Source organism: Mytilus californianus, unplaced genomic scaffold (genome assembly GCF_021869535.1).
Source record: "Mytilus californianus isolate M0D057914Y unplaced genomic scaffold, xbMytCali1.0.p SCAF_4, whole genome shotgun sequence".
Lineage (NCBI taxonomy): Eukaryota > Metazoa > Mollusca > Bivalvia > Mytilida > Mytilidae > Mytilus > Mytilus californianus.
Window position 1 is genome coordinate 87,870,512 of NW_026262690.1, and position 26,949 is coordinate 87,897,460.

The window sequence follows — 26,949 nt, forward strand, 5'->3', positions numbered from 1 at the left end:
TATATGGTTTCTATACACTTTTGTCCGAAATAAGGGAGATAATTTGATACTTCCGGTTTAGAAAAATATTACTTCTTGTATAATATGATAGGTTACTTGACACGGATTCCAAAAATATATGGTTCACACAAGGTCACTTCTGGTTGGCTTTTTCAAGGTCATATGGCTTGCAACCTAATGCAAGAAGTTCTTTGGCTCTATCATTTATAAACATAAAGTTAATGCTAAGGTCAAAATCTAAAACGTCAAATTTACCTATGCCCTTGACCTATATTTCAAGTTCATAAAGTAAGGACCTCAAATAAAAAACCCTAGGTCTCTACTAAATATGGTTAATGAGTAATATCATCATACAACTAGCTTTAAATATGAGAGGGGAAGAAACTCCCATTTCATGTCAACGTACGCGTTCAACCAAAAATCATGTTACGACAGTTTGCATATAACAATTTAGTAAAAATATTTTGTCAATATCTTATACGGCCTCTGATAAGAAATAAGTCAAAATAAAAATTTAGAAGAGGACCTTGACCTTTGACCTTGACCTAAATTTTCTTTAAGTTGACCAATGACCTCAAACCAAAACACCCTAGGTCTCCATCACTTATGGTTTACAAGTTACAAATACATATCACTTATTTCAAATACATAAGGGGGAATAACTCTCATATGGAGTCTTCGCAACGCTTCAGCCAAAATGAAACGTAACATCCAGGATATAATGAATAATTTGAAATAATAAATTAGTCGGTTTCTTCTAAGGTTGCGAAGAATAAGAAATATCAAGAAAAACAGTGTTCGGGGAGATAACTTTTACATAGAAAAGTATTCGGTTAAGCGGTGTCAGTTTCAAGAGCGTATAAACTGTTTGATATCATATACCAAATATCTAAGCGACATCTTGCAAAACAACCAAACAGTGAAGGAAAAAAATTAGGCGGAAGAAAAAACAAATTATAATAATCAGAACAAAAGCATTAAGTCTTTTCACGGAAAAGTGGAAAGACTTTACCAGCTTCAAATAGAGACTATTGGCTGTTGCAATCAATTATAAATAAATGTCACTCATATTTTATGTCAAATCCTAAATTGGACTCGAAGTATATTTACAATTACTACGCATTCATGTTAAAATTTACTTCAATAGACTATAAATTTGAACAAAAAAAAAATATGTACACTAATTTGAAATAAAATTTTATTTTAGCTGTTGTTCCAGGGAAAACTGATATTTATTACCCAACACATATAAACAGTCTAAAGTACAATTGTAATGACTAAATACTTACATGTTAAACATCCTAATGTGCCATCTACCATGAAACCATCTACATTGTGTGGGAGTGGAACATATCTGGGCTGTATGTGTTACAAAAAAAAAAATTTAAATTAGCATCAGCTTTAGATAGAGAATATTTAATGGCTGTTGAAAAAATTAAAAAATTAATGTGATTCACGTTTTATGTTAAATCTTAAATTACGGACAATTAATTTACAATTACTCTTTCATTCTTATTAAAATATACCACATTTGAAATTCGAATAAAAGATATTTTAGACCAATTTGTAATAAAATTTTAAGCTATTGTTTCAGTGAAAACAGATTTTTATTGACTTCCAAATATTAACATAGTTTTAAGTACAATTGTAATTACCAAATACTTACATGTTGACTCTTCCTATGTGCCATGAATCCATCTTCTTCTGTCTAGGAGTGCAACATATTTAGGCTGTATCTTTAACAAAAACTATCACTTAATATCAGCTTGAGAGTCTATTTGCTGTTGCAATTTTTTCAGAATTTAATCTTTTGCATGTTGGACAAGAATATTTATAATTACTATACATTCCATTAAGAATATATTTCATTAGAATGTAAATTTGAAGAAAATATTTTTAGACCAATTTGTAATAAAGTTTCAAATTGGTTGATAATGAAATGGAGCCAGACAAAAAACTAAATACATTTTACCATAAACACAAGTTTTCATCATACTATGTAATCAGTTCTGTTGGGGGATCTGTTTTCACCAGATAAGCGCCCATTAAATTCATCAATGTTATATCAAAATCTAAAGTTTGCTCTCTGCAGAGGTCTGCTTTTACGAGACCCATTTTAACATAAAGCATCTTTTTGTCAAACTGTTCAGGAAAAAAATGGATTTTTATTACCTAACAAACATAAACATAGTTTTAAGAAAAATTGTAATGACCAAATACCTACATGTGCAACATCCTAATGTGCTATCTACAATGACAGCATCTTTCATGGTATAGGAGTGTTACATATTTAGGCTGTATAATCTGTAACAAAAACAAAAATTATAAATTAAGTTTCCGCTTTAAATCCAGACTTTTTGCTGTTGCAATCAATTCAGAAAATAATGTGATGCATGTTTTATGTTAAATCCCAAAAAGTATAAAAACAATTACTATACATTCTTATTAAAATATTCAGCATTAGAGTATAAATTTGAATGAAAGAAATTTTAGCCCAATTTGTTATAAAGCTTCAATCTGTGGTTTCAGAAAAAAACCAATTTTTATTACCTAACAAATATAAATATTGTTTTAAGAAAAAATTGTAATGACCAAATACCTACATGTGACTATTCCTAATGTGCATCTGCAATGGAAGCATCTTTCATGGCATAGGAGTCTTACATATTTAGGCTATCTGCAACGAAAACAAAAAAAAATATACATTAATGTCAGCTTTTAATCCAGACTATTTGCTGTTGCAATCAATTCAGAACTTAATGTGATGCATGTTTTATGTCAAATCCTTCATTGGAGACAAGAATTTTTACAATCACCATACAAAACCAAGATTTCCAAATGGTAAAGTTGAAATCATCACTTCGTGTTCCTTATGTCGTAACTACAATCCCATTCCCTTTTCACGAATGTGACCTACCGAATTAGACTATTTACCAGCTTTGTTATAACATGAGCAACACGACGGGTGCAACATGTGGAGCAGAATCTGCTTACCCTTCCGGAGCACCTGAGATCACACCCCGTTTTTGGTGGGGTTCGTGTTGCTGTTGTACCCCTATTTGTGACATGTTTACCTATTGTGTCGGTTTGTTTTGTTCACACATCACTGTCAATATAATGGAATTTGATGAGACTGTCATACAAGCGAGAAGTTTAGCTAACTTTAAAACCAGGTTTAATCCACCATTTTCTACATAAGAAAATGCCTGTACAAAGTCAGGAATATAACAGTTGTTATCCATTCATTTGATGTGTTTGAGCTTTTGATTTTGCCATTTGATTAGGGCTTTCCGTTTTGAATTCTTATTAAAATATATCTCATTACAGTGAATATTTCAATAAATGAAATGTAGGACCAATTTGTAATAAAATTTCAAGCTGTTGTTCCAGGAAAAACTGATTTTTATTACCTAACAAATATAAACATAGTTTTTAAGAACAATTGTTATGAATAAATACTTACATGTGACTAATCCTAATATGCTATCTGCAATGGAAGCATCTTTCATGGTATAGGAGTCTTACATATTTAGGCTATCTGTAACAAAAACAAATATTTGAAATTAGTTACAGCTTCAAAATAAAAGCTATTTGCTGTTGCAATCAATTCAGAAATTAATGTGATGCATGTTTTATGTCAAATCCTAAATTGGAGACGTATATCTACAATACCTATACATTCTTATTAAAATATACTTCATTAGGATATAAATAAAAATAAAAGAAATTTTAAACCAATTTGTTATAAAGCTTCAATCTGTTGTTTCAGTGAAAACTGATTTTTAATGCCTAACAAATATAAACCTAGTTTAAAGAAAAAAATTGTAATGAATAAATACATACATGTAATTAATCCTAATGTGCTATATACAATGAAACCATCTCATTGTCGAAGAGTAACATATTTAGGCTGTATCTATATGAAAAACAAAAATTGTAAATTAGTATCAGCTTTAAAAAGGGAATATTTGCTATTGCAATCAATTCAGAAATTAATGTGATGCATGTTTTGTCAAATCCTAAATTTGAGACTTAGTATATTTACAATTACTTAACTTATTACAGTAAATATTTGAATAAAAGAAATATTAGACAAATTTGTAATAAATTTTAAATGGTTGTTCAAGGGGAAAACTGATTTTTGTTACCTTCCACATATAAAAAGATATAAAAGTACAATTATAATGACCAAATACTTACATGATATGTATCTTCGTGTGCTATATACCATGAAAGCATCTTCATTGTCAAGGAGTGTAACATATCTAGTCTGTATCTAACAAAAACAAAAATTCTAAATCAGTATCAGCTTTAAATAGAGAATATTGATTGTTGCAATTAATTCAAAATTAATATGATTCGTTTTTTATGACAAATCCTAATTTGAAGACAAGTATATAAACAATTTTTATACATTATCATTAAACTTATCTTCATAAGAGTATAAATTTGAATAAAAGAAATTTCAAACCAATTTGTAATCAAATATAATTTAAGCTGTTGTTCCAGGGAAAACTGATTTTTGTTACCTGCAAACCATATAAACATAGTTTAAGGAACAATTAAAAATACCAAATACTTACATGCTATGTCTCCAGATGAGTGATCAATCTACCATGAAACCATCTTCATTGTCTAGGAGTGTAACATATTTAGGCTGTATCTAAAAATATCAAAATCGAGTCTAAAATGTCATTTCCAGTCTTAGATTATAGTGAGTACCGATTCAAAAAAATATATGGTTTCTATACACTTTTGTCCGAAATAAGGGAGATAATTTGATACTTCCAGTTAAGTAAAATATTACTTCTTGTATAATATGATAGGTTACTTGACACGGATTCCAAAAATATATGGTTCTATATACTTTTACATTAAATAAGCACAAAAAATAGCTACTTCCGGTTCACACAAGGTCACTTAATTCTGGTTGGCTTTTTCAAGGTCATATGGCTTGCAACCTAATGCAAGAAGTTCTTTGGCTCTATCATTTATAAAAATAAAGTTAATGCTAAGGTCAAAATCTAGAACGTCAAATTTACCTATGCCCTTGACCTATATTTCAAGTTCATTAAGTAAGGACCTCAAATAAAAAACCCTAGGTCTCTACTAAATATGGTTAATGAGTAATATCATCATACAACTAGCTTTAAATATGAGAGGGGAAGAAACTCCCATTTCATGTCAACGTACGCGTTCAACCAAAAATCATGTGTTACGACAGTTTGCATATAACAATTTAGTAAAAATATTTTGTCAATATCTTATACGGCCTCTGATAAGAAATAAGTCAAAATAAAAATTTAGAAGAGGACCTTGACCTTTGACCTTGACCTAAATTTTCTTTAAGTTGACCAATGACCTCAAACCAAAACACCCTAGGTCTCTATCACTTATGGTTTACAAGTTACAAATACATATCACTTATTTCAAATACATAAGGGGGAATAACTCTCATATGGAGTCTTCGCAACGCTTCAGTCAAAATGAAACGTAACATCCAGGATATAACGAGTAATTTGAAAAAATAAATTAGTCGGTTTCTTCTAAGGTTGCGAAGAATAAGAAATATCAAGAAAAACAGTGTTCGGGGAGATAACTCTTACATAGAAAAGTATTCGGTTAAGCGGTGTCAGTTTCAAGAGCGTATAAACTGTTTGATATCATATACCAAATATCTAAGCGACATCTTGCAAAACAACCAAACAGTGAAGGAAAAAAATTAGGCGGAAGAAAAAACAAATTATAATAATCAGAACAAAAGCATTAAGTCTTTTCACGGAAAAGTGGAAAGACTTTACCAGCTTCAAATAGAGACTATTGGCTGTTGCAATCAATTATAAATAAATGTCACTCATATTTTATGTCAAATCCTAAATTGGACTCGAAGTATATTTACAATTACTACGCATTCATGTTAAAATTTACTTCAATAGACTATAAATTTGAACAAAAAAAAAATATGTTCACTAATTTGAAATAAAATTTTATTTTAGCTGTTGTTCCAGGGAAAACTGATATTTATTACCCAACACATATAAACAGTCTAAAGTACAATTGTAATGACTAAATACTTACATGTTAAACATCCTAATGTGTCATCTACCATGAAACCATCTACATTGTGTGGGAGTGGAACATATCTGGGCTGTATGTGTTACAAAAGAAAAAATTAAAATAAGAATCAGCTTTAGATAGAGAATGTTTAATGGCTGTTGAAAAAATTATAAAATTAATGTGATTCACGTTTTATGTTAAATCTTAAATTACGGACAATTAATTTACAATTACTCTTTCATTCTTATTAAAATATACCACATTTGAAATTCGAATAAAAGATATTTTAGACCAATTTGTAATAAAATTTTAAGCTATTGTTTCAGTGAAAACAGAGTTTTATTGACTTCCAAATATTAACATAGTTTTAAGTACAATTGTAATTACCAAATACTTACATGTTGACTCTTCCTATGTGCCATGAATCCATCTTCTTCTGTCTAGGAGTGCAACATATTTAGGCTGTATCTTTAACAAAAACTATCACTTAATATCAGCTTGAGAGTCTATTTGCTGTTGCAATTTTTTCAGAATTTAATCTTTTGCATGTTGGACAAGAATATTTATAATTACTATACATTCCATTAAGAATATATTTCATTAGAATGTAAATTTGAAGAAAATATTTTTAGACCAATTTGTAATAAAGTTTCAAATTGGTTGATAATGAAATGGAGCCAGACAAAAAACTAAATACATTTTACCATAAACACAAGTTTTCATCATACTATGTAATCAGCTCTGTTGGGGGATCTGTTTTCACGAGATTAGCACCCATTAAATTCATCAATGTTATATCAAAATCTAAAGTTTGCTCTCTGCAGAGGTCTGCTTTTAAGAGAGCCATTTTAACATAAAGCATCTTTTTGTCAAACTGTTCAGGAAAAAAATGGATTTTTTTATTACCTAACAAACATAAACATAGTTTTCAGAAAAATTGTAATGACCAAATACCTACATGTGCAACATCCTAATGTGCTATCTACAATGACAGCATCTTTCATGGTATAGGAGTGTTACATATTTAGGCTGTATAATCTGTAACAAAAACAAAAATTATAAATTAAGTTTCCGCTTTAAATCCAGACTTTTTGCTGTTGCAATCAATTCAGAAAATAATGTGATGCATGTTTTATGTTAAATCCCAAAAAGTATAAAAACAATTACTATACATTCTTATTAAAATATTCAGCATTAAAGTATAAATTTGAATGAAAGAAATTTTAGCCCAATTTGTTATAAAGCTTCAATCTGTTGTTTCAGAAAAAAAACAATTTTTATTACCTAACAAATATAAATATTGTTTTAAGAAAAAATTGTAATGACCAAATACCTACATGTGACTATTCCTAATGTGCATCTACAATGGAAGCATCTTTCATGGCATAGGAGTCTTACATATTTAGGCTATCTGCAACGAAAACAAAAAAAAATATACATTAATGTCAGCTTTTAATCCAGACTATTTGCTGTTGCAATCAATTCAGAACTTAATGTGATGCATGTTTTATGTCAAATCCTTCATTGGAGACAAGAATTTTTACAATCACCATACAAAACCAAGAGTTCCAAATGGTAAAGTTGAAATCATCACTTCGTGTTCCTTATGTCGTAACTACAATCCCATTCCCTTTTCACGAATGTGACCTACTGAATTAGACTATTTACCAGCTTTGTTATAACATGAGCAACACGACGGGTGCCACATGTGGAGCAGAATCTGCTTACCCTTCCGGAGCACCTGAGATCACACCCCGTTTTTGGTGGGGTTCGTGTTGCTGTTGTACCCCTATTTGTGACATGTTTACCTATTGTGTCGGTTTGTTTTGTTCACACATCACTGTCAATATAATGGAATTTGATGAGACTGTCATACAAGCGAGAAGTTTAGCTAACTTTAAAACCAGGTTTAATCCACCATTTTCTACATAAGAAAATGCCTGTACAAAGTCAGGAATATAACAGTTGTTATCCATTCATTTGATGTGTTTGAGCTTTTGATTTTGCCATTTGATTAGGGTTTTCCGTTTTGAATTCTTATTAAAATATATCTCATTACAGTGAATATTTCAATAAATGAAATGTAGGACCAATTTGTAATAAAATTTCAAGCTGTTGTTCCAGGAAAAACTGATTTTTATTACCTAACAAATATAAACATAGTTTTTAAGAACAATTGTTATGAATAAATACTTACATGTGACTAATCCTAATATGCTATCTGCAATGGAAGCATCTTTCATGGTATAGGAGTCTTACATATTTAGGCTATCTGTAACAAAAACAAATATTTGAAATTAGTTACAGCTTCAAAATAAAAGCTATTTGCTGTTGCAATCAATTCAGAAATTAATGTGATGCATGTTTTATGTCAAATCCTAAATTGGAGACGTATATCTACAATACCTATACATTCTTATTAAAATATACTTCATTAGGATATAAATAAAAATAAAAGAAATTTTAAACCAATTTGTTATAAAGCTTCAATCTGTTGTTTCAGTGAAAACTGATTTTTAATGCCTAACAAATATAAACCTAGTTTAAAGAAAAAAATTGTAATGAATAAATACATACATGTAACTAATCCTAATGTGCTATATACAATGAAACCATCTCATTGTCGAAGAGTAACATATTTAGGCTGTATCTGTATGAAAAACAAAAATTGTAAATTAGTATCAGCTTTAAAAAGGGAATATTTGCTATTGCAATCAATTCAGAAATTAATGTGATGCATGTTTTGTCAAATCCTAAATTTGAGACTTAGTATATTTACAATTACTTAACTTATTACAGTAAATATTTGAATAAAAGAAATATTAGACAAATTTGTAATAAATTTTAAATGGTTGTTCAAGGGGAAAACTGATTTTTGTTACCTTCCACATATAAAAAGATATAAAAGTACAATTATAATGACCAAATACTTACATGATATGTATCTTCGTGTGCTATATACCATGAAAGCATCTTCATTGTCAAGGAGTAACATATCTAGTCTGTATCTAACAAAAACAAAAATTCTAAATCAGTATCAGCTTTAAATAGAGAATATTGATTGTTGCAATTAATTCAAAATTAATATGATTCGTTTTTTATGACAAATCCTAATTTGAAGACAAGTATATAAACAATTTCTATACATTATCATTAAACTTATCTTCATAAGAGTATAAATTTGAATAAAAGAAATTTCAAACCAATTTGTAATCAAATCTAATTTAAGCTGTTGTTCCAGGGAAAACTGATTTTTGTTACCTGCAAACCATATAAACATAGTTTAAGGAACAATTAAAAATACCAAATACTTACATGCTATGTCTCCAGATGAGTGATCAATCTACCATGAAACCATCTTCATTGTCTAGGAGTGTAACATATTTAGGCTGTATCTAAAAATATCAAAATCGAGTCTAAAATGTCATTTCCAGTCTTAGATTATAGTGAGTACCGATTCAAAAAAATATATGGTTTCTATACACTTTTGTCCGAAATAAGGGAGATAATTTGATACTTCCAGTTAAGTAAAATATTACCTCTTGTATAATATGATAGGTTACTTGACACGGATTCCAAAAATATATGGTTCTATATACTTTTACATTAAATAAGCACAAAAAATAGCTACTTCCGGTTCACACAAGGTCACTTAATTCTGGTTGGCTTTTTCAAGGTCATATGGCTTGCAACCTAATGCAAGAAGTTCTTTGGCTCTATCATTTATAAAAATAAAGTTAATGCTAAGGTCAAAATCTAGAACGTCAAATTTACCTATGCCCTTGACCTATATTTCAAGTTCATTAAGTAAGGACCTCAAATAAAAAACCCTAGGTCTCTACTAAATATGGTTAATGAGTAATATCATCATACAACTAGCTTTAAATATGCACTGTGTCTAAACTACCCCGTCAAAAAATGTTTGGACTCGATAGTATCTAATGTCCGGTACGGTGACGGACAATCAACAGACAGAGAAAAGGTAGAATTTCTGTTTATTTATTTGTTATTTAATGACATTGAAGAATAAACATACACATATAACTATTTTCGATTGTGTGATGTAATATTTTCTACAACCGTTCTAGATTAATGGAGAAATAAGTAAAAAGGCACTCGAAAATGGTGAATTGAGTGAACATTGCTACGAGTTTGTTTAATTTCTCTTTAAATTGTGCACATTGTGCGGAAAGAAAAGTACGGAAAGAAAGATATTAACACAGAGATTGCATGGCTAGTCACTATGAGCACCTCAATATTTGCATTTCTGTGCATGGAACGAAATAAATGGGTCATGTTAAAATGGAAGGACCCTGTTTCGTCAATGTTGTTTATTACACAAGGACCCTGTTTTGTCTCAGTATAGGACCCGGTTTTGTTTTGTTTTGAAACCACAAATTTATGAAAAGCTACGTTAGCACGGATCTGGACATTGCCCATCGGAAGAAATTAAATATTAGAGTCAAAAAGATGTTATAAAGATGTTATTGCAATACAAATATGTGTTAAAATATATTTCAAACGGGAACTTTTCGAAATAGGGAGTAGACATTTTTGAATGCTATACGTATACCTTATTGATCTTATCTTCGAACTAAGTTTAAATGGAAATAAATACTTTATATCATGTACTTACATTAATTCCTTATGATAGAAAAAAGAAGATGTGGTGTGATTGCCAATGAGACAGCTCGTCACAAGAGATCAAATGACACAGAAATTAACAACTATTGGTCGCCGTACGGCCTTCAACAATGAACAAAGCTCGTACAACATAGTCAGCAATAAAGGCCCCCAAATGACAAGTGTAAAACAATTCAAACGAGGAAACTAACGGCCTAATTTATGTACAAAAAAATGAACGAAAAACAAATATGTAACACAGCAACAAACGACAACCACTGAAATACAGGCTCCTGGCTTGGAACAGGTAAATATATACAGAATGGGGCGGGGTTAAACATCTTAGCGGGATCCCAACCCTCCCCCTAACCTAGGAAATTGGTGTAACAGTACAACATAAGAACGAACTAATAAAATCAGTTGAAAAAGGCTTAAGTCATCAGATGGATACAAATAGAAATACATCTCAAAAATGTTTGTTTGTTTTCTATACTACTGTAATGATGTAAAAATAAGAAGATGTGGAATGATTGTGTTACCATATCAATTTATCAAAAGGGTAAGGATAGTATGCTTTACTGCACTATACGCTATGTTTACAAAATATTTACTCATTCGTTCATCCATTGACGGACAGTGAGAGAAAAAGCTCCGTTTTGAAGGCCGTACTTTGACCTATAATGGTTTACTTTTACAAATTGTGACTTGGATGGAGAGTTGTCTCATTGGCACTCATACCACATCTTCTTATATCTATTAGAACGTTTTGGATATCTCAATCAAAAAGGTTGCCTTTCGAACGTGTATTTTATGTCCGCTTCGAAATACACAAGTTCTAAACTTCCCCATTAGAAACAAAATAATTCTATCATGCCATGCTCTACGCTCATTTTAACATAGGTAGGCATTATATTTGTCAATATTTTATACCTTGCTAACGCTTGGTTTAAAAATTTTAACAAATATAATGCCTTCCTATGTTTAAATGAGCATTGAGCATGGCATGAAAGAATTATTTCTTTTTATAAATAAAAGTTGGTTTGCAACATTATAACGTCCAATATCTTCGTCTTCGTCTTCGTAGAACAACCTAATAGGCAATTTAGCCCGTGAAAAATGACAATGAGACAACTTTCCATCAGAGACCAAATGACGTATAAGTTAACAAATATAGAACACCGTATGGCATCCAACAATGAGAAACGTCCATACGGCATAGCAAGCTAAAAAAAAAAAGGCCCCGAAATGAAAACTGTAAAAAAAAACTAATGTGGAAACTAACGACCTAGATTTATGTACAAAATAAAAAACGAAAAACAAATACATGTATGATATATAGCAACAAAAGACAACAACCGATTTACAGGCTCCTTCGGTACTGGTACATACAGAATGGCGAGGTTGAACGTGTAAGCCCCCCCCCCACGCTCCCCCTCCAAAAAAAAAAAAAAAAAAAGTGGTATAACAGCACAACATATGAACAAACTATAAAATTCAGTGAGTTGAAAAAGGCTTAACTCATTTGATTACAGAGCCCTATAGTAAATATGGGATTGGCGGCTGTCTCTGTTTTTTCGTCTTTTTTTAAATTTTATGATGGTATACGATTTACTTACATTATATCAGTGGCGGATCCAGGGGAGTAGAGGGAGTACGCCGACCCCCCCTTTTTTGGTGGCTAGAAATAATTATTTTATCATGTTTTTACGATTTATATATGATTTTTTATTTAGCATAAAATCGTTAAAAAAAAGTTCCCCTTGCTACGCTCGGCGGTATAAAATCCGTTTATGAATACGTCCCTTTCAAAAATCATGGCCTCGGTCCGCCCTTGCATATTGACAATTTTAAACTTTACCAAATTGCTTAAATTGTAGAACATTTGTCAATTTACGATAATCATTATACAATGAAGAGATAAACCTATATATAATAGTTGTACTATATAGGGCAGTTGTTAACAACTTGATACTAGTGCATTAAAGAATTTGTTAATGTTAAAAAAAAAAAAAAAAAAGAGAGATGAAACATCGTTTATTTATATAAATTACTAATCAAATAATCATTATTGCAATTTCCGGATGGCCTAAGACTTTAATACTAATTTATACTTAGTATTATTATAACAAGGAGGGGTAAACAGATTTTTAACGCACTATTATTGTGATCCTTTGCGCCGCATGGAAATTCCTTTTCTTGGGCGATTCTGCATGCACATACATTTGTCTTATTCTCTTGCATTATAATGAACGTTTAGTTTCAGAATATTTATTTTCAAACGATTATACTGTCTTCCCTTTAAGTAGAGCGGAACACTAAGATAACCATCTTGTTGTCCCAAAAAATCACATATCAAATGTGCGTCCTTAAATTTTCAAGGCCGTACACTAATTAAGTTTGAACACTTAAATTTACATAGATGATATAAAAAAATCTAATTCCGTTTCAAAACCTTCATTTCTTTTTAATTTTTCCTTTTTTTTATACAAAACAAAATTAAAATTTGCTTTGTTCTAATATAGCAGGAGTTCAAGTGTTTAGGGATTCAAAAGGGTTATAAGTTATCCTCTGAAAGAAAATGTTTTTCAACGATCCCTCAAACTGCTGTTGAACGCCATATTTTAATTTTTGTCATGCGATTATGCATTATTTTCTATGACAAAACCGGGTCTGCTTTGTGAAATATAAGGACAAAACCAGGTCGTACACATTGACAAAACCGGGTGCTTCAATTTTGACATGACCCACTTCTTTCATTCCATGCACAGACATGCAAATATTGAGGCGATCATAGTGAAAAGTCTTGAAATCTCCGTGTTAATATCTTTCTTTCCGTACCTTTCTTTCCGTACAATGTGCTCAATTTAAAGAGAAATTAAACAAATTCGAGGCAGGGTTCACTCAATTCACCATTTTGATGTGCATTTTTACTTATTTCTCCATAAATCTAGAACGGTGGTAGAAAATATTACATCACACTATCGAAAATAGTTATATGTGTATGTATATTCTTCAATATCATTAAAACAACAAATAAATAAACAGAATTTCTACATTTCTCTGTCTGTTTATTGTCCGTCACCATACCGGACATTAGATACTATTGAGTCCAAACATTTTTCGCCGGGGTAGTTTAGATACAGTGATATGAGAGGGGAAGAAACTCCCATTTCATGTCAACGTACGCGTTCAACCAAAAATCATGTGTTACGACAGTTTGCATATAACAATTTAGTAAAAATATTTTGTCAATATCTTATACGGCCTCTGATAAGAAATAAGTCAAAATAAAAATTTAGAAGAGGACCTTGACCTAAATTTTCTTTAAGTTGACCAATGACCTCAAACCAAAACACCCTAGGTCTCTATCACTTATGGTTTACAAGTTACAAATACATATCACTTATTTCAAATACATAAGGGGGAATAACTCTCATATGGAGTCTTCGCAACGCTTCAGTCAAAATGAAACGTAACATCCAGGATATCACGAGTAATTTGAAAAAATAAATTAGTCGGTTTCTTCTAAGGTTGCGAAGAATAAGAAATATCAAGAAAAACAGTGTTCGGGGAGATAACTCTTACATAGAAAAGTATTCGGTTAAGCGGTGTCAGTTTCAAGAGCGTATAAACTGTTTGATATCATATACCAAATATCTAAGCGACATCTTGCAAAACAACCAAACAGTGAAGGAAAAAAATTAGGCGGAAGAAAAAACAAATTATAATAATCAGAACAAAAGCATTAAGTCTTTTCACGGAAAAGTGGAAAGACTTTACCAGCTTCAAATAGAGACTATTGGCTGTTGCAATCAATTATAAATAAATGTCACTCATATTTTATGTCAAATCCTAAATTGGACTCGAAGTATATTTACAATTACTACGCATTCATGTTAAAATTTACTTCAATAGACTATAAATTTGAACAAAAAAAAAATATGTACACTAATTTGAAATAAAATTTTATTTTAGCTGTTGTTCCAGGGAAAACTGATATGTATTACCCAACACATATAAACAGTCTAAAGTACAATTGTAATGACTAAATACTTACATGTTAAACATCCTAATGTGCCATCCACCATGAAACCATCTACATTGTGTGGGAGTGGAACATATCTGGGCTGTATGTGTTACAAAAAAAAAAAATTTAAATTAGCATCAGCTTTAGAGAATATTTAATGGCTGTTGAAAAAATTAAAAAATTAATGTGATTCACGTTTTATGTTAAATCTTAAATTACGGACAATTAATTTACAATTACTCTTTCATTCTTATTAAAATATACCACATTTGAAATTCAAATAAAAGATATTTTAGACCAATTTGTAATAAAATTTTAAGCTATTGTTTCAGTGAAAACAGATTTTTATTGACTTCCAAATATTAACATAGTTTTAAGTACAATTGTAATTACCAAATACTTACATGTTGACTCTTCCTATGTGCCATGAATCCATCTTCTTCTGTCTAGGAGTGCAACATATTTAGACTGTATCTTTAACAAAAACTATCACTTAATATCAGCTTGAGAGTCTATTTGCTGTTGCAATTTTTTCAGAATTTAATCTTTTGCATGTTGGACAAGAATATTTATAATTACTATACATTCCATTAAGAATATATTTCATTAGAATGTAAATTTGAAGAAAATATTTTTAGACCAATTTGTAATAAAGTTTCAAATTGGTTGATAATGAAATGGAGCCAGACAAAAAACTAAATACATTTCACCATAAACACAAGTTTTCATCATACTATGTAATCAGCTCTGTTGGGGGATCTGTTTTCACGAGATTAGCGCCCATTAAATTCATCAATGTTATATCAAAATCTAAAGTTTGCTCTCTGCAGAGGTCTGCTTTTACGAGACCCATTTTAACATAAAGCATCTTTTTGTCAAACTGTTCAGGAAAAAAATGGATTTTTATTACCTAACAAACATAAACATAGTTTTAAGAAAAATTGTAATGACCAAATACCTACATGTGCAACATCCTAATGTGCTATCTACAATGACAGCATCTTTCATGGTATAGGAGTGTTACATATTTAGGCTGTATAATCTGTAACAAAAACAAAAATTATAAATTAAGTTTCCGCTTTAAATCCAGACTTTTTGCTGTTGCAATCAATTCAGAAAATAATGTGATGCATGTTTTATGTTAAATCCCAAAAAGTATAAAAACAATTACTATACATTCTTATTAAAATATTCAGCATTAAAGTATAAATTTGAATGAAAGAAATTTTAGCCCAATTTGTTATAAAGCTTCAATCTGTTGTTTCAGAAAAAAACCAATTTTTATTACCTAACAAATATAAATATTGTTTTAAGAAAAAATTGTAATGACCAAATACCTACATGTGACTATTCCTAATGTGCATCTGCAATGGAAGCATCTTTCATGGCATAGGAGTCTTACATATTTAGGCTATCTGCAACGAAAAAAAAAAAAAATATACATTAATTTCAGCTTTTAATAAAGACTATTTGCTGATGCAATCAATTCAGAACTTAATGTGATGCATGTTTTATGTCAAATCCTTCATTGGAGACAAGAATTTTTACAACCACCATACAAAACCAAGAGTTCCAAATGGTAAAGTTGAAATCATCACTTCGTGTTCCTTATGTCGTAACTACAATCCCATTCCCTTTTCACGAATGTGACCTACTGAATTAAGACTATTTACGAGCTTTGTTATAACATGAGCAACACGACGGGTGCCACATGTGAAGCAGAATCTGCTTACCCTTCCGGAGCACCTGAGATCACACTCCGTTTTTGGTGGGGTTCGTGTTGCTGTTGTACCCCTATTTGTGACATGTTTACCTATTGTGTCGGTTTGTTTTGTTCACACATCACTGTCAATATAATGGAATTTGATGAGACTGTCATACAAGCGAGAAGTTTAGCTAACTTTAAAACCAGGTTTAATCCACCATTTTCTACATAAGAAAATGCCTGTACAAAGTCAGGAATATAACAGTTGTTATCCATTCATTTGATGTGTTTGAGCGTTTGATTTTGCCATTTGATTAGGGCTTTCCGTTTTGAATTCTTATTAAAATATATCTCATTACAGTGAATATTTCAATAAATGAAATGTAGGACCAATTTGTAATAAAATTTCAAGCTGTTGTTCCAGGAAAAACTGATTTTTATTACCTAACAAATATAAACATAGTTTTTAAGAACAATTGTTATGAATAAATACTTACATGTGACTAATCCTAATATGCTATCTGCAATGGAAGCATCTTTCATGGTACAGGAGTCTTACATATTTAGGCTATCTGTAACAAAAACAAATATTTGAAATTAGTTACAGCTTCAAAATTAAAGCTATTTGCTGTTGCAATCAATTCAGAAATTAATGTGATGCATGTTTTATGTCAAATCCTAAATTGGAGACGTATATCTACAATACCTATACATTCTTATTAAAATATACTTCATTAGGATATAAATAAAAATAAAAGAAATTTTAAACCAATTTGTTATAAAGCTTCAATCTGTTGTTTCAGTGAAAACTGATTTTTAATGCCTAACAAATATAAACCTAGTTTAAAGAAAAAAATTGTAATGAATAAATACATACATGTAACTAATCCTAATGTGCTATATACAATGAAACCATCTCATTGTCGAAGAGTAACATATTTAGGCTGTATCTGTATGAAAAACAAAAATTGTAAATTAGTATCAGCTTTAAATAGGGAATATTTGCTATTGCAATCAATTCAGAAATTAATGTGATGCATGTTTTGTCAAATCCTAAATTTGAGACTTAGTATATTTACAATTACTTAACTTATTACAGTAAATATTTGAATAAAAGAAATATTAGACAAATTTGTAATAAAATTTTAAATGGTTGTTCAAGGGGAAAACTGATTTTTGTTACCTTCCACATATAAAAAGATATAAAAGTACAATTATAATGACCAAATACTTACATGATATGTATCTTCGTGTGCTATATACCATGAAAGCATCTTCATTGTCAAGGAATGTAACATATCTAGTCTGTATCTAACAAAAACAAAAATTCTAAATCAGTATCAGCTTTAAATAGAGAATATTGATTGTTGCAATTAATTCAAAATTAATATGATTCGTTTTTTATGACAAATCCTAATTTGAAGACAAGTATATAAACAATTTCTATACATTATCATTAAACTTATCTTCATAAGAGTATAAATTTGAATAAAAGAAATTTAAAACCAATTTGTAATCAAATCTAATTTAAGCTGTTGTTCCAGGGAAAACTGATTTTTGTTACCTGCAAACCATATAAACATAGTTTAAGGAACAATTAAAAATACCAAATACTTACATGCTATGTCTCCAGATGAGTGATCAACCTACCATGAAACCATCTTCATTGTCTAGGAGTGTAACATATTTAGGCTGTATCTAAAAATATCAAATTCGAGTCTAAAATGTCATTTCCAGTCTTAGATTATAGTGAGTACCGATTCAAAAAAATATATGGTTTCTATACACTTTTGTCCGAAATAAGGGAGATAATTTGATACTTCCGGTTTAGAAAAATATTACTTCTTGTATAATATGATAGGTTACTTGACACGGATTCCAAAAATATATGGTTCACACAAGGTCACTTCTGGTTGGCTTTTTCAAGGTCATATGGCTTGCAACCTAATGCAAGAAGTTCTTTGGCTCTATCATTTATAAACATAAAGTTAATGCTAAGGTCAAAATCTAAAACGTCAAATTTACCTATGCCCTTGACCTATATTTCAAGTTCATAAAGTAAGGACCTCAAATAAAAAACCCTAGGTCTCTACTAAATATGGTTAATGAGTAATATCATCATACAACTAGCTTTAAATATGAGAGGGGAAGAAACTCCCATTTCATGTCAACGTACGCGTTCAACCAAAAATCGTGTTACGACAGTTTGCATATAACAATTTAGTAAAAATATTTTGTCAATATCTTATACGGCCTCTGATAAGAAATAAGTCAAAATAAAAATTTAGAAGAGGACCTTGACCTTTGACCTTGACCTAAATTTTCTTTAAGTTGACCAATGACCTCAAACCAAAACACCCTAGGTCTCCATCACTTATGGTTTACAAGTTACAAATACATATCACTTATTTCAAATACATAAGGGGGAATAACTCTCATATGGAGTCTTCGCAACGCTTCAGCCAAAATGAAACGTAACATCCAGGATATAATGAATAATTTGAAATAATAAATTAGTCGGTTTCTTCTAAGGTTGCGAAGAATAAGAAATATCAAGAAAAACAGTGTTCGGGGAGATAACTTTTACATAGAAAAGTATTCGGTTAAGCGGTGTCAGTTTCAAGAGCGTATAAACTGTTTGATATCATATACCAAATATCTAAGCGACATCTTGCAAAACAACCAAACAGTGAAGGAAAAAAATTAGGCGGAAGAAAAAACAAATTATAATAATCAGAACAAAAGCATTAAGTCTTTTCACGGAAAAGTGGAAAGACTTTACCAGCTTCAAATAGAGACTATTGGCTGTTGCAATCAATTATAAATAAATGTCACTCATATTTTATGTCAAATCCTAAATTGGACTCGAAGTATATTTACAATTACTACGCATTCATGTTAAAATTTACTTCAATAGACTATAAATTTGAACAAAAAAAAAATATGTACACTAATTTGAAATAAAATTTTATTTTAGCTGTTGTTCCAGGGAAAACTGATATTTATTACCCAACACATATAAACAGTCTAAAGTACAATTGTAATGACTAAATACTTACATGTTAAACATCCTAATGTGCCATCTACCATGAAACCATCTACATTGTGTGGGAGTGGAACATATCTGGGCTGTATGTGTTACAAAAAAAAAAATTTAAATTAGCATCAGCTTTAGATAGAGAATATTTAATGGCTGTTGAAAAAATTAAAAAATTAATGTGATTCACGTTTTATGTTAAATCTTAAATTACGGACAATTAATTTACAATTACTCTTTCATTCTTATTAAAATATACCACATTTGAAATTCGAATAAAAGATATTTTAGACCAATTTGTAATAAAATTTTAAGCTATTGTTTCAGTGAAAACAGATTTTTATTGACTTCCAAATATTAACATAGTTTTAAGTACAATTGTAATTACCAAATACTTACATGTTGACTCTTCCTATGTGCCATGAATCCATCTTCTTCTGTCTAGGAGTGCAACATATTTAGGCTGTATCTTTAACAAAAACTATCACTTAATATCAGCTTGAGAGTCTATTTGCTGTTGCAATTTTTTCAGAATTTAATCTTTTGCATGTTGGACAAGAATATTTATAATTACTATACATTCCATTAAGAATATATTTCATTAGAATGTAAATTTGAAGAAAATATTTTTAGACCAATTTGTAATAGTTTCAAATTGGTTGATAATGAAATGGAGCCAGACAAAAAACTAAATACATTTTACCATAAACACAAGTTTTCATCATACTATGTAATCAGTTCTGTTGGGGGATCTGTTTTCACCAGATAAGCGCCCATTAAATTCATCAATGTTATATCAAAATCTAAAGTTTGCTCTCTGCAGAGGTCTGCTTTTACGAGACCCATTTTAACATAAAGCATCTTTTTGTCAAACTGTTCAGGAAAAAAATGGATTTTTATTACCTAACAAACATAAACATAGTTTTAAGAAAAATTGTAATGACCAAATACCTACATGTGCAACATCCTAATGTGCTATCTACAATGACAGCATCTTTCATGGTATAGGAGTGTTACATATTTAGGCTGTATAATCTGTAACAAAAACAAAAATTATAAATTAAGTTTCCGCTTTAAATCCAGACTTTTTGCTGTTGCAATCAATTCAGAAAATAATGTGATGCATGTTTTATGTTAAATCCCAAAAAGTATAAAAACAATTACTATACATTCTTATTAAAATATTCAGCATTAAAGTATAAATTTGAATGAAAGAAATTTTAGCCCAATTTGTTATAAAGCTTCAATCTGTTGTTTCAGAAAAAAACCAATTTTTATTACCTAACAAATATAAATATTGTTTTAAGAAAAAATTGTAATGACCAAATACCTACATGTGACTATTCCTAATGTGCATCTGCAATGGAAGCATCTTTCATGGCATAGGAGTCTTACATATTTAGGCTATCTGCAACGAAAAAAAAAAAAAATATACATTAATTTCAGCTTTTAATAAAGACTATTTGCTGATGCAATCAATTCAGAACTTAATGTGATGCATGTTTTATGTCAAATCCTTCATTGGAGACAAGAATTTTTACAACCACCATACAAAACCAAGAGTTCCAAATGGTAAAGTTGAAATCATCACTTCGTGTTCCTTATGTCGTAACTACAATCCCATTCCCTTTTCACGAATGTGACCTACTGAATTAAGACTATTTACGAGCTTTGTTATAACATGAGCAACACGACGGGTGCCACATGTGAAGCAGAATCTGCTTACCCTTCCGGAGCACCTGAGATCACACTCCGTTTTTGGTGGGGTTCGTGTTGCTGTTGTACCCCTATTTGTGACATGTTTACCTATTGTGTCGGTTTGTTTTGTTCACACATCACTGTCAATATAATGGAATTTGATGAGACTGTCATACAAGCGAGAAGTTTAGCTAACTTTAAAACCAGGTTTAATCCACCATTTTCTACATAAGAAAATGCCTGTACAAAGTCAGGAATATAACAGTTGTTATCCATTCATTTGATGTGTTTGAGCGTTTGATTTTGCCATTTGATTAGGGCTTTCCGTTTTGAATTCTTATTAAAATATATCTCATTACAGTGAATATTTCAATAAATGAAATGTAGGACCAATTTGTAATAAAATTTCAAGCTGTTGTTCCAGGAAAAACTGATTTTTATTACCTAACAAATATAAACATAGTTTTTAAGAACAATTGTTATGAATAAATACTTACATGTGACTAATCCTAATATGCTATCTGCAATGGAAGCATCTTTCATGGTACAGGAGTCTTACATATTTAGGCTATCTGTAACAAAAACAAATATTTGAAATTAGTTACAGCTTCAAAATTAAAGCTATTTGCTGTTGCAATCAATTCAGAAATTAATGTGATGCATGTTTTATGTCAAATCCTAAATTGGAGACGTATATCTACAATACCTATACATTCTTATTAAAATATACTTCATTAGGATATAAATAAAAATAAAAGAAATTTTAAACCAATTTGTTATAAAGCTTCAATCTGTTGTTTCAGTGAAAACTGATTTTTAATGCCTAACAAATATAAACCTAGTTTAAAGAAAAAAATTGTAATGAATAAATACATACATGTAACTAATCCTAATGTGCTATATACAATGAAACCATCTCATTGTCGAAGAGTAACATATTTAGGCTGTATCTGTATGAAAAACAAAAATTGTAAATTAGTATCAGCTTTAAATAGGGAATATTTGCTATTGCAATCAATTCAGAAATTAATGTGATGCATGTTTTGTCAAATCCTAAATTTGAGACTTAGTATATTTACAATTACTTAACTTATTACAGTAAATATTTGAATAAAAGAAATATTAGACAAATTTGTAATAAAATTTTAAATGGTTGTTCAAGGGGAAAACTGATTTTTGTTACCTTCCACATATAAAAAGATATAAAAGTACAATTATAATGACCAAATACTTACATGATATGTATCTTCGTGTGCTATATACCATGAAAGCATCTTCAATGTCAAGGAATGTAACATATCTAGTCTGTATCTAACAAAAACAAAAATTCTAAATCAGTATCAGCTTTAAATAGAGAATATTGATTGTTGCAATTAATTCAAAATTAATATGATTCGTTTTTTATGACAAATCCTAATTTGAAGACAAGTATATAAACAATTTCTATACATTATCATTAAACTTATCTTCATAAGAGTATAAATTTGAATAAAAGAAATTTAAAACCAATTTGTAATCAAATCTAATTTAAGCTGTTGTTCCAGGGAAAACTGATTTTTGTTACCTGCAAACCATATAAACATAGTTTAAGGAACAATTAAAAATACCAAATACTTACATGCTATGTCTCCAGATGAGTGATCAACCTACCATGAAACCATCTTCATTGTCTAGGAGTGTAACATATTTAGGCTGTATCTAAAAATATCAAATTCGAGTCTAAAATGTCATTTCCAGTCTTAGATTATAGTGAGTAACGATTCAAAAAAATATATGGTTTCTATACACTTTTGTTCGAAATAAGGGAGATAATTTGATACTTCCGGTTTAGAAAAATATTACTTCTTGTATAATATGATAGGTTACTTGACACGGATTCCAAAAATATATGGTTCACACAAGGTCACTTCTGGTTGGCTTTTTCAAGGTCATATGGCTTGCAACCTAATGCAAGAAGTTCTTTGGCTCTATCATTTATAAACATAAAGTTAATGCTAAGGTCAAAATCTAAAACGTCAAATTTACCTATGCCCTTGACCTATATTTCAAGTTCATAAAGTAAGGACCTCAAATAAAAAACCCTAGGTCTCTACTAAATATGGTTAATGAGTAATATCATCATACAACTAGCTTTAAATATGAGAGGGGAAGAAACTCCCATTTCATGTCAACGTACGCGTTCAACCAAAAATCATGTGTTACGACAGTTTGCATATAACAATTTAGTAAAAATATTTTGTCAATATCTTATACGGCCTCTGATAAGAAATAAGTCAAAATAAAAATTTAGAAGAGGACCTTGACCTTTGACCTTGACCTAAATTTTCTTTAAGTTGACCAATGACCTCAAACCAAAACACCCTAGGTCTCCATCACTTATGGTTTACAAGTTACAAATACATATCACTTATTTCAAATACATAAGGGGGAATAACTCTCATATGGAGTCTTCGCAACGCTTCAGCCAAAATGAAACGTAACATCCAGGATATAATGAATAATTTGAAATAATAAATTAGTCGGTTTCTTCTAAGGTTGCGAAGAATAAGAAATATCAAGAAAAACAGTGTTCGGGGAGATAACTTTTACATAGAAAAGTATTCGGTTAAGCGGTGTCAGTTTCAAGAGCGTATAAACTGTTTGATATCATATACCAAATATCTAAGCGACATCTTGCAAAACAACCAAACAGTGAAGGAAAAAAATTAGGCGGAAGAAAAAACAAATTATAATAATCAGAACAAAAGCATTAAGTCTTTTCACGGAAAAGTGGAAAGACTTTACCAGCTTCAAATAGAGACTATTGGCTGTTGCAATCAATTATAAATAAATGTCACTCATATTTTATGTCAAATCCTAAATTGGACTCGAAGTATATTTACAATTACTACGCATTCATGTTAAAATTTACTTCAATAGACTATAAATTTGAACAAAAAAAAAATATGTACACTAATTTGAAATAAAATTTTATTTTAGCTGTTGTTCCAGGGAAAACTGATATTTATTACCCAACACATATAAACAGTCTAAAGTACAATTGTAATGACTAAATACTTACATGTTAAACATCCTAATGTGCCATCTACCATGAAACCATCTACATTGTGTGGGAGTGGAACATATCTGGGCTGTATGTGTTACAAAAAAAAAAATTTAAATTAGCATCAGCTTTAGATAGAGAATATTTAATGGCTGTTGAAAAAATTAAAAAATTAATGTGATTCACGTTTTATGTTAAATCTTAAATTACGGACAATTAATTTACAATTACTCTTTCATTCTTATTAAAATATACCACATTTGAAATTCGAATAAAAGATATTTTAGACCAATTTGTAATAAAATTTTAAGCTATTGTTTCAGTGAAAACAGATTTTTATTGACTTCCAAATATTAACATAGTTTTAAGTACAATTGTAATTACCAAATACTTACATGTTGACTCTTCCTATGTGCCATGAATCCATCTTCTTCTGTCTAGGAGTGCAACATATTTAGGCTGTATCTTTAACAAAAACTATCACTTAATATCAGCTTGAGAGTCTATTTGCTGTTGCAATTTTTTCAGAATTTAATCTTTTGCATGTTGGACAAGAATATTTATAATTACTATACATTCCATTAAGAATATATTTCATTAGAATGTAAATTTGAAGAAAATATTTTTAGACCAATTTGTAATAGTTTCAAATTGGTTGATAATGAAATGGAGCCAGACAAAAAACTAAATACATTTTACCATAAACACAAGTTTTCATCATACTATGTAATCAGTTCTGTTGGGGGATCTGTTTTCACCAGATAAGCGCCCATTAAATTCATCAATGTTATATCAAAATCTAAAGTTTGCTCTCTGCAGAGGTCTGCTTTTACGAGACCCATTTTAACATAAAGCATCTTTTTGTCAAACTGTTCAGGAAAAAAATGGATTTTTATTACCTAACAAACATAAACATAGTTTTAAGAAAAATTGTAATGACCAAATACCTACATGTGCAACATCCTAATGTGCTATCTACAATGACAGCATCTTTCATGGTATAGGAGTGTTACATATTTAGGCTGTATAATCTGTAACAAAAACAAAAATTATAAATTAAGTTTCCGCTTTAAATCCAGACTTTTTGCTGTTGCAATCAATTCAGAAAATAATGTGATGCATGTTTTATGTTAAATCCCAAAAAGTATAAAAACAATTACTATACATTCTTATTAAAATATTCAGCATTAGAGTATAAATTTGAATGAAAGAAATTTTAGCCCAATTTGTTATAAAGCTTCAATCTGTGGTTTCAGAAAAAAACCAATTTTTATTACCTAACAAATATAAATATTGTTTTAAGAAAAAATTGTAATGACCAAATACCTACATGTGACTATTCCTAATGTGCATCTGCAATGGAAGCATCTTTCATGGCATAGGAGTCTTACATATTTAGGCTATCTGCAACGAAAACAAAAAAAAATATACATTAATGTCAGCTTTTAATCCAGACTATTTGCTGTTGCAATCAATTCAGAACTTAATGTGATGCATGTTTTATGTCAAATCCTTCATTGGAGACAAGAATTTTTACAATCACCATACAAAACCAAGATTTCCAAATGGTAAAGTTGAAATCATCACTTCGTGTTCCTTATGTCGTAACTACAATCCCATTCCCTTTTCACGAATGTGACCTACCGAATTAGACTATTTACCAGCTTTGTTATAACATGAGCAACACGACGGGTGCAACATGTGGAGCAGAATCTGCTTACCCTTCCGGAGCACCTGAGATCACACCCCGTTTTTGGTGGGGTTCGTGTTGCTGTTGTACCCCTATTTGTGACATGTTTACCTATTGTGTCGGTTTGTTTTGTTCACACATCACTGTCAATATAATGGAATTTGATGAGACTGTCATACAAGCGAGAAGTTTAGCTAACTTTAAAGCCAGGTTTAATCCACCATTTTCTACATAAGAAAATGCCTGTACAAAGTCAGGAATATAACAGTTGTTATCCATTCATTTGATGTGTTTGAGCTTTTGATTTTGCCATTTGATTAGGGCTTTCCGTTTTGAATTCTTATTAAAATATATCTCATTACAGTGAATATTTCAATAAATGAAATGTAGGACCAATTTGTAATAAAATTTCAAGCTGTTGTTCCAGGAAAAACTGATTTTTATTACCTAACAATATAAACATAGTTTTTAAGAACAATTGTTATGAATAAATACTTACATGTGACTAATCCTAATATGCTATCTGCAATGGAAGCATCTTTCATGGTATAGGAGTCTTACATATTTAGGCTATCTGTAACAAAAACAAATATTTGAAATTAGTTACAGCTTCAAAATAAAAGCTATTTGCTGTTGCAATCAATTCAGAAATTAATGTGATGCATGTTTTATGTCAAATCCTAAATTGGAGACGTATATCTACAATACCTATACATTCTTATTAAAATATACTTCATTAGGATATAAATAAAAATAAAAGAAATTTTAAACCAATTTGTTATAAAGCTTCAATCTGTTGTTTCAGTGAAAACTGATTTTTAATGCCTAACAAATATAAACCTAGTTTAAAGAAAAAAATTGTAATGAATAAATACATACATGTAATTAATCCTAATGTGCTATATACAATGAAACCATCTCATTGTCGAAGAGTAACATATTTAGGCTGTATCTATATGAAAAACAAAAATTGTAAATTAGTATCAGCTTTAAAAAGGGAATATTTGCTATTGCAATCAATTCAGAAATTAATGTGATGCATGTTTTGTCAAATCCTAAATTTGAGACT

General features: G+C 30.0%; 2 long non-coding RNA genes across 16 annotated transcripts in view; both read right to left on the reverse strand.

The window, feature by feature from the left end:
- LOC127738851 (uncharacterized) overlaps positions 1-4,662 on the reverse strand; it is a 59,874-nt gene extending 55,212 nt beyond the window's left edge. For all 12 annotated transcript variants that reach the window (XR_008000179.1, XR_008000180.1, XR_008000178.1 and 9 more), the window contains exons 1-2: positions 4,584-4,662; positions 4,201-4,276 (exon numbers count right to left, since the gene is read on the reverse strand). This is a non-coding gene — a long non-coding RNA (uncharacterized LOC127738851). The remainder of the gene's footprint in view (positions 1-4,200; positions 4,277-4,583) is intronic.
- A 14,825-nt stretch (positions 4,663-19,487) lies between these two features.
- Positions 19,488-26,461, reverse strand: LOC127738852 (uncharacterized). 4 transcript variants are annotated; one of them, XR_008000189.1, is made up of 6 exons: positions 26,380-26,396; positions 21,645-21,719; positions 20,784-20,857; positions 20,405-20,484; positions 19,849-19,918; positions 19,488-19,541 (listed from the first exon to the last, which is right to left on the reverse strand). It is a non-coding gene; the product is annotated as an uncharacterized LOC127738852 (long non-coding RNA). The 4 variants fall into 4 exon arrangements; XR_008000191.1 differs by lacking the exons at positions 20,784-20,857; positions 21,645-21,719 and adding an exon at positions 25,521-25,594 and having other exon boundaries at positions 26,380-26,461; XR_008000192.1 differs by lacking the exons at positions 20,405-20,484; positions 20,784-20,857; positions 21,645-21,719 and adding exons at positions 25,142-25,221; positions 25,521-25,594 and having other exon boundaries at positions 26,380-26,461.
- Positions 26,462-26,949: the final 488 nt, after the last annotated feature.